Genomic DNA, 8,869 nt, shown 5'->3' on the forward strand with positions numbered 1-8,869 from the left:
CTAGTAGTAACCTTATGGAACAATGTTTAACTACGGGTGAAAAAATCTTTGTGTAATTCACTCATGTTTTCTGTGACAATCCTTTTGAAACTAGCCTCACTTTATATCTCACTTGATCCGATTTATCTACACCAAACTTCTTCTTGAATAGCCACTTACAACCAATCAGTCTCTGCCCCTTAGGTTTGTTTACAATCACCCAAGTTTGGTTCTTCAAGAGTGACTCAAGTTCCTCTTGAATTGCCACAATCCAATTTTCCTTCTCAGTGCATGTAACAGCTTCCATGTATATTTTCGGCTCATAATTCTCCACCTCAAGAGCAACAAATAGTGTAAAAGCCACTAAATCTCCTTCTCTATGCCTCAAAGGTGGGAAAATCTGCCTTATACTTCTGTCTCTTGCTAACTGATAAATACTTAGCTGTTATGCAGTACTAATAGGTGTTGGTGTATCAGTTTCTTGTAATAGCTGATTTGGAACCTCCATTATAACTTTTTCATGAGTCTCTTCAGATGACCCTTCTTTTATAACTCCATCTTGTATCTTCATAGGATATATACACTCATGGAAAGTTACATCTCTACTCACTATGAACCTTTGTTCTCTGCAAAGCCAAAGTTTATACCTCTTGACTCCTGGAGGATACCTTATGAAGACTAACTTAAGAGCCCTTAGCTCCAATTTTTCTTGCTTAACATGCACATAAGCCATACAACCTACTGACTTTAAATGATCATATGATGGAGACACTCAAGTCCACAACTCTTGAGGAGATTTGAAGTTCAAAATTGTGTTAGGGCATCTGTTAATCAGGTAAGCAGATGTATGAACCAATTCTCCCCAAAAGGACTTTGCCAGACCTGAGCTACTGAGAAATGATCTGACCCTATTAGTAAAGTCTGATTCATTCTCTCAGCTATTCTGTTTTGTTGGGGAGTTCCCAGAACAGTTTTATGTCTTGATATCCCCCTTGATTTACAGAATTCAAAAAACTTTTTTTAGAGGAACTCAAGTCCATTATCCATCTATAATGTTTGACTTTCTTCCTAGTTTTGTTTTCTACATTTACAAGGCACTCTTTGAACCTCATGAAAGCTTCATATTTTGTCTTTAGTAGATACACCCACAACTTCCTTGAGTAATCATCAATGAAAGTCATGAAATATTTTGCCCCTTCTTTTGTTAACACCTTGGATGGGCCCCAAAGATCCAAGTGAATGTGCTCTAGTATGCCTTTAGAAGTGCGAGTTGCCATGGGAAATGGCTTTCTTTTCGATTTCCCAAAAATACATTCCTCACACACTTCCATTCCAGAGGGTTTGCCATCTTTTAGCTTCCTTTGTTTAATCAGCTTTATCAAACCTTTTTCCCTTATATGGCCAAGTCTTGCATGCCAGATCATATTAAGATTCTTGCAGTTAGTCACATTACTTTCTACAGTGACTGAGTCCCTCAGTAAGTAGTATAATCCATCTTTTCTATCTCCTTGAATTACAACTTCATCTCTTTGTTGTACTGAAACCTTTCCATTCTTAAATTTTATGACATATCCTTTTGAATCCAAGGACCCAAGTGATAATAAGTTTCTCTTGAGTTCAAGAACACATCTAACTTGCCTTAGAGTCCTTATTCTGTCATCGTACATCCTTATCTTTACAGATTCAACCCCCTTAATGCTGCAGGTCTGATTATTACCCAATAAAAGTGATCTTTCATCTTTCATTTTTAAATTGAAAACCAACTCAGAACTGGTGTCACATGTAGAGAGCACCCAGAATCTATAATCCAATCTCCCTCAGCTTGCTTGAGTGTAGTACACAATGACATTGTTAACTCATAACCTTCTTCAAGCCTTGTGTTATTAATTTGGTTCACACTATGCATATTGTCCCTTTCTGCTGATAACTTTGCAACCATCTCTTTCCATTTTGGACATTGCCTCTTCAAGTGTCCCTTCTGATGGCAATGGAAGCAGTTAGAGTGTGAATTCTTATCGCCAAACTGATGTAGATTAGGCTTCTGATTCTCTTTTGTATTAAACTTTCTTTTCTGGAATTTGTTTGCGCCTGACTTGTTTGCGTACAAGCCTTCAACAACCACTTGGTTTAGATCTTTAGCACAAAGATTTCGTAGATCTTTTGATTTGATTGCCATCTAAACCTCATCTAAGGAGATGGTTTCCCTTGTTACATATAGGAGTGCATCAGTAAAAGGCTTAAAGGACTTAGGGAGTTGTGAGATTAATAGTAGAGCTTTATCTTCTTCTTGGATTTGAACACCTACACTTTCAACACTTGTAACAAACTTGTTGAATTCTTCAAGTTGTTTGAGAATTGGATGATCTTGTGTCATTTTGAATGTAAAGAGTCTTTTCTTGACATATAACCTATTCACAAGTGTTTTCTGGTTATATATTGACTCTAATCTTTCCCACACCCCTAGGGCTGTAGGTTCATTTAAAACTTCTCGCAAAGCTTGATCACTAAGACAGAACACTATGAAGCTTCTAGCCCTCTTGCTCATAGACATTGCATCTTCAACTTTCAGCTTCCCTTTATCCCCTTCAATCGATTGAACCGCTGACTCTAACCGCTGTTGGGTAAGAAGAACTAAAACTTTTTCCCTCAATATAATGAAATCTGTCGTATCTGAGAGTTTCTTCACATCAAATTTCATTGTAGACATGGTTGGCACAATCTGAACTCAATGACTCAACCTTCTTGTTGTTTTATCTTGAGTTGGGAGAGAGGAAGAGTGATTGTCTAGGTGTGTGAGAGGTTTCCCACAGACGGCGCCACTTGTTGGGCAATACCACAAACTACAACCCACACACCACATTAATCTTCCTATTTCACAGAATACCTACAGATCTAATCGACACAAAATGCACAAATCACAATCAATTGAACAACTAGAATGAAAAATCACAAAATCAAAGTTACTCTATCATCTTGGATAGGTTTACAGACCCTTGTTTTTGTGTTCTCATCAATCTGCATTCAATTCGCAGATCAAATACAAAAACAAACAAAACAAAACAAAAAACAGAAAGTAATCGTTGAAACCGTTCTCAATAACGTTCAATCCTCTCTTTCATTTCTGTAAACTCATATTATCTCTACAACTCATCTCACTTGCATCCTAAGTGTGAATCAAATCCTATCAAATTTATTATAAGAACAATATGATTGAATAGTTAAAGTATGACATGTATTTATAGAAAATATAATATTATTGTTTTTTTAAACTCTTTTTATACTCTTTAGTATGACGGTTTATATTCCCGCTAAAAGAAAAATCAATTATTTTAATTTATTATAAGAACATTTTGATTACGGACAATCGGATAAAACTACCTAAACTTATTTTGATATTTAAATTCAGTCCCCACTGAAACTTCACACACACTGCATTCCACACTTTATAATAAATATTAGTATTAACTCCCTACCCTAATTCCAATTACAATATTACCCTCATCTCCTTCAAATTTTATCATTACGATATTTCTCTCTCCTCATTAGGGCATTGTTGCACGAAGAGCTCTCGTTCAGCGTTCAACTTTCTGTTTTATTTGTGCGTGATCTATGACAATGTCGAATCCAAATTCCAACTTTAGGTTTATTTCACACGAGGAAACCACTGGTGAAAGGAAGTTTCGATTTTGAATGTTCTTTTGTTGTTGTAATTTTATTGGTTGATTAAAATGGTGTTGTTAGGTTCACGATCGATCCTACCCACGTTCCAATGAAGACGAAGATAGAAATTCCGGTATGATCGATCATCTTCACTATTATTTCACTAATCTTTTTGTGATTATGCTTTGTTCGAGATGATTTGCACAACATGTGGTATTTTTTTACAGTAGAGGATAGTATGTATAGAAAAAAAATTAAGGAGGCTGTTACGATTTCATGGGTAGTATGTGTCGCCATTTTCGCATAAAACTTTTTTCTGGTGGAGCATACCTATATTTATTAATCTTATACCTATGTTGTCTGATATTATATGCTTTATTTTTAAAGAAAATTCCTTGGTTTGGTTTATATGTACTACGAATATTCATGTATGAACCTTGGTATATATTCCATATGCTTTTAGATTGTATGTTCATAACATCTTGTTGCTATGCAGTCGTGTTTGTCGAAAATAATGAAAATTGGGAATAGTTTTGTTGGAGGTTAAGGTTGTTTCTTCACGTTGATATTTAGTAAAATCGGAAAGAATATATTTTTTAGATAGACACTCAGAACTTCTAAAATTTATTCCCGTCGTATTTTTCGGAGCCACCACGTATATTGTCTCTGGCACTTAGTGGACAACTTCCACACACATGTATATGTAGAATGTATGTTTCATTTTTTATGATATGTGTAACAAGATAATTACATTTCTTCTATGGAATGCAGAGATATCCGATGCACCACAAGAAACAATGGACGTCCGTTTTCAACAAAGTTACTTACGAAGAACCCATTAACCCGGTGCCGACTCATGATATGGATGTGGCACAGAACAACCCCCAGCTAAAAATAATTCCTCCTACAACATCTATCCAACCAACTCGGCCAAAATAATACGGTTTAAATCACAACAGGTAAAACAATCTAAAAAATATGGTCGTTGTGGTCGCCAAGGACAGAACCGACAAAGTTGCATGGAGGATTTAGCTTAGCAATTTTTGATTTCTCATGATATGATTGGAATTTCTTTTTATTTTTTTATGATTGTACATTAAACGGAATTGTTTGTACGAGACCAATATTGAATGATTTCAAAATTAGATGATATTCCTCTTTTATTCCTCATTGTACACAACTAATATGTGTGGTATGTTCATTACGAATTAATTGCAAATTATTTGTATTATGGGGTATATGGATTCACAACAAAAATACATTAAAGTTATTGTAGATGTATAAAATCTGATCAAGAATAACAATTATCAACAACAACAATACACTAGATATAGAGCTTGACTTATTAAATTCAACGTAATAATTGAGGTCATTTGTGTCCCCAAAATACTCCTTACGATATAACATGACCACAATGTGTTTCCGTCATTTATCTTAAATTACATTAACATTGAATCATGTGTAGGCATTTAATTTTTTCGACGGAGTTTTTATAATGACAATGCAAGTATTTGACGATGTTTGAGAAGTATATTCATTAATACCAAAGGTATATATAGTACGAGTAAGCAATCGCATCTTTTTGTATGGAAGTATTCATATTTGAGTGCAAGTATTATTAATGTGAACATGGGTATTCAACCAACATGGCCAAAATTTGTCAATGATTGTTTTTAGATCAAAAAACTACGAGATGATTACATCATATCCACTTTCTGCGCAGTGTGCAGTAAGAAATTCTTCTGAGATGACATACAAAAAAAATCTATCAATGCATTCAATGGTGGATGAAGAATGTCACTTACGATATATATGAAATAAAATATGTTGAGATGATCCATAATAGTAGATATATTGAAGTCACTGCATAAATGATTATCTAACACGTTCTTTATAATGTGATTGTCCGTCCAAGCATTTCTGATAGTAAGAAGTAACACCCAAAGAGAGTAAATGGACTAAAAGGTATAGAAAATATTAATTGTGAGACATATTGGACTTTCCACAATGTAGCGAATATATTAGTCATTGATGTGGACTTGTCATCGGTCCATCGGTGTTTTTAGGACAATTTTATGAGTACACATATTCTCAATATACACCGATTCTGAGTAAAATTACTTAGAGATCACATTCCTTCATACGAGTAGATTCAATTAGTTAAGAGGTATATAAATTAAATATGAAGGTACAAATATCACCATAGGGGTATATGATCTCGCTCTAGGGATTTTTCAACACTCAATTATGGAATTTTCCTAACTGAAGTATATTATTTACTTTTATAGGTACTTGTTCCCCTCCAGTATATCTGCGCAGTGATTTGGGTGCCGAGAAACGTATAGAGGTATAAATTAGAAATTTTGGATTACCTATAATTAATAGAGATGTATACATGACCAGGATGTAAGCATATATAAGCAACCTTTTAAAATATCATTCGTTAGTTTAAAATAGTTGGTGATCAACAAAGTCTACTTTAAAATATAACATCAACGGTTAAGTACCCCTATTTAACCACAAATCTAAGGTATCCATCAATCCAACTCTAACAAATTGCATCCTAAACATTCAGATTGGACTAGACAGACCTTCCGATGCCCTTTACTAAAATTCTTGCAGGAATTTTAGCCCTCAAGTCTTGGCCTCATCGAATTCGGGTGCCAGCCGCCCGGTAGATAACGGTCTTTATTGTCTAAAGCGTAGCTCTCAGCTATGCATACAAGTGCGTACAGTCGAGACTCTTACCTTGGCATATGTACAGTCTCTTAAGTTTAGTCATCTTTATATAAAACAAATGTATAGATAATCTAGAGGTAAGATCTTTGTATTCTTTTTCGGGTCTGCCATTATTTCAACAAAAATATGTCTTCATGAGTATACCCAACACAAACACAAGTTTATGGCATACGAAAAATAAGTAATCTTCAATTTGAGACATATAAATCAACAATCAAGGCACACCAAAGGCAATGAGAGACACTCGAAAATAATATAAAGAACAAACAAAAATTTTATTAATCGACAAAATAGATACATTCATAACCCTAAACCCTAACCAACTTCATGAAAAAGGCATCGTCCAACACCTTAATACTTAAAAAATCACCCGAAAAAAAATACTTTGTCTACTGTATTTGAAGAAAACAAGAAGCTCCGCCCACCTCACATCTCAACTATTTTACTATAAATATAAATTTAGAAAAATGCAAATAAATGTACTTTTAAAGACAATAAGATCATATAAAATTTATACACATAAAAATAACTCATATTTGACCCGATGGTACAATACAATATCAAAGTAAAATGACCCGTTACAAATCTTGTACAAACTCAACTGAGACACAAATAAAATAAAAATCCAAGTACACCATGGACTAAAAAACTTGATCTTACAAAAAATATAAACTTTAACTTATTTTTCAAACTCCGCTTTGAGGTGGATGTTTTTTTCGACATCTCGAGCGGGAACGGAGCTCTGGCCGGTGAGTGGAGACTTCCAACGACGGTAAGAGTTTATACGATGAGGCTTGACGGCAATTACTTTGACGGGGGGTTTCGACAGAAAATGGTAGTTTGATAAGAGATGAGTTTTAAAAAAATAACCAAGCTACAACTTTAGATGATGGGTTTTATTAGAATTTTTTTTTTTAATTTCTGTAACAGATTTCAATATATAAATAAATAATTCCAGGCATATGATTTGACATTTTCTTTGTACGGTGGGATAATTTTGGAGTATGTAATTAAATAATGTAGGTCTATATAAAATTAACAGAAGTACGTACAATATTCGTAACATTATATTGTGATTTCAGGTGTAAAATGAGTACTAAGGAGTTAAGTGTAACTTGAAATTAAAAGTAGGGAGTGCAGTGCACTATGAAAATCAAAAGGGACTAAATTTAAATGTGTCTTAGCTCAGAGGAATTTTAATCCAAGTGACCATTTCGAGTATATAAGAGAAAATATATTCATAAAAAACACGGCACAATTATTTTCATACTTTTCTGGTATCTATTTAAACACCATACCATATAATAATAATAATGAAATCGGACTTTTAACTATTTAATACTGTAATAATCAGCACCGACGCGTTGGTGTTATTTACACGTTGTATATAGATAAGGCAGCAAAATGGAAACGCATTTAAGGTCTATAGTTGTATAAGTTTGACTGATGAAGACATTCATTATACGATAGAAGACCAATGTCGCTGTCAATTTTATATGTTACTAGTTGTTGTATCTACGTGGCATACATTGCCACGTGTTTTTATAATATATTACTCTCCCATCAGAGATTATTTTTATTTTTATTTATCCATTCTACAAAGACGCCTTCTTTTTACTTTGTAAATTTATCAATTTTGAATAAATTTAATAATTAAACTTTTACGTGTTGATTCATTCCAATTTCCTTTTTTTTTTATCGATTAACAAATATTTTTATTTATTTTTAAAATTTTTCATAAAAACTATTTTATGATAATAAATAAATTTTTTATTTATTTATATTATATTAAATTTTACTTTTTACAAAATTATATCAATATTTTATATATTTTTTTTAACATATAATATTAAAAATACTTAAACATATTTTAAAAAATTAATTATGAAATAATTAATCATCACTATCTAAAAAAACTAATCTATATTGTCTAAATGCGCGTGCCCAAACGAAAAGAGGAAGTATTATAAAAGGAACGAGCAAAAATTAAATATTTCAAGAAAAATAAATTTAATTTAATTTTAAAATTATTATTCACTTGGTCATTTATACTTAATACTTTTTAGCGTATTTTATAACTAGGATGAACTTATTATTTTTATATTAAATTATATACAGATTTAATATTTTTATAAAATAATATTTATAATTTGATATATATAAAATATATTACTCGTATTACATAAATTTGAAAAATGATATATATAATAAAAATTTTTAAAAATTAATATATAAAAAGTAATAATAATAAAATAGATAATTAAATATATTCTAGATAAAATAAGAATGAAAACTACTATAATAAAAATAAAAATTTATATATTAAAATTTATCATAATTTTGTATATGAATTTTTTAAATATTTTTTAAAAATACATATACAATAATAATAAATATATGCAAATCAAAATAAAATTTCTATATATTAAAAATTATTATAGATATGAATTTTCTAAATATTCTTTTAAATTAAAATAGTCAAAATTTAAAC

The sequence above is a fragment of the Andrographis paniculata genome, unplaced genomic scaffold (genome assembly GCF_009805555.1).
Source record: "Andrographis paniculata isolate CXL003 unplaced genomic scaffold, ASM980555v1 Contig83END, whole genome shotgun sequence".
NCBI classification, from domain to species: Eukaryota; Viridiplantae; Streptophyta; class Magnoliopsida; order Lamiales; family Acanthaceae; genus Andrographis; species Andrographis paniculata.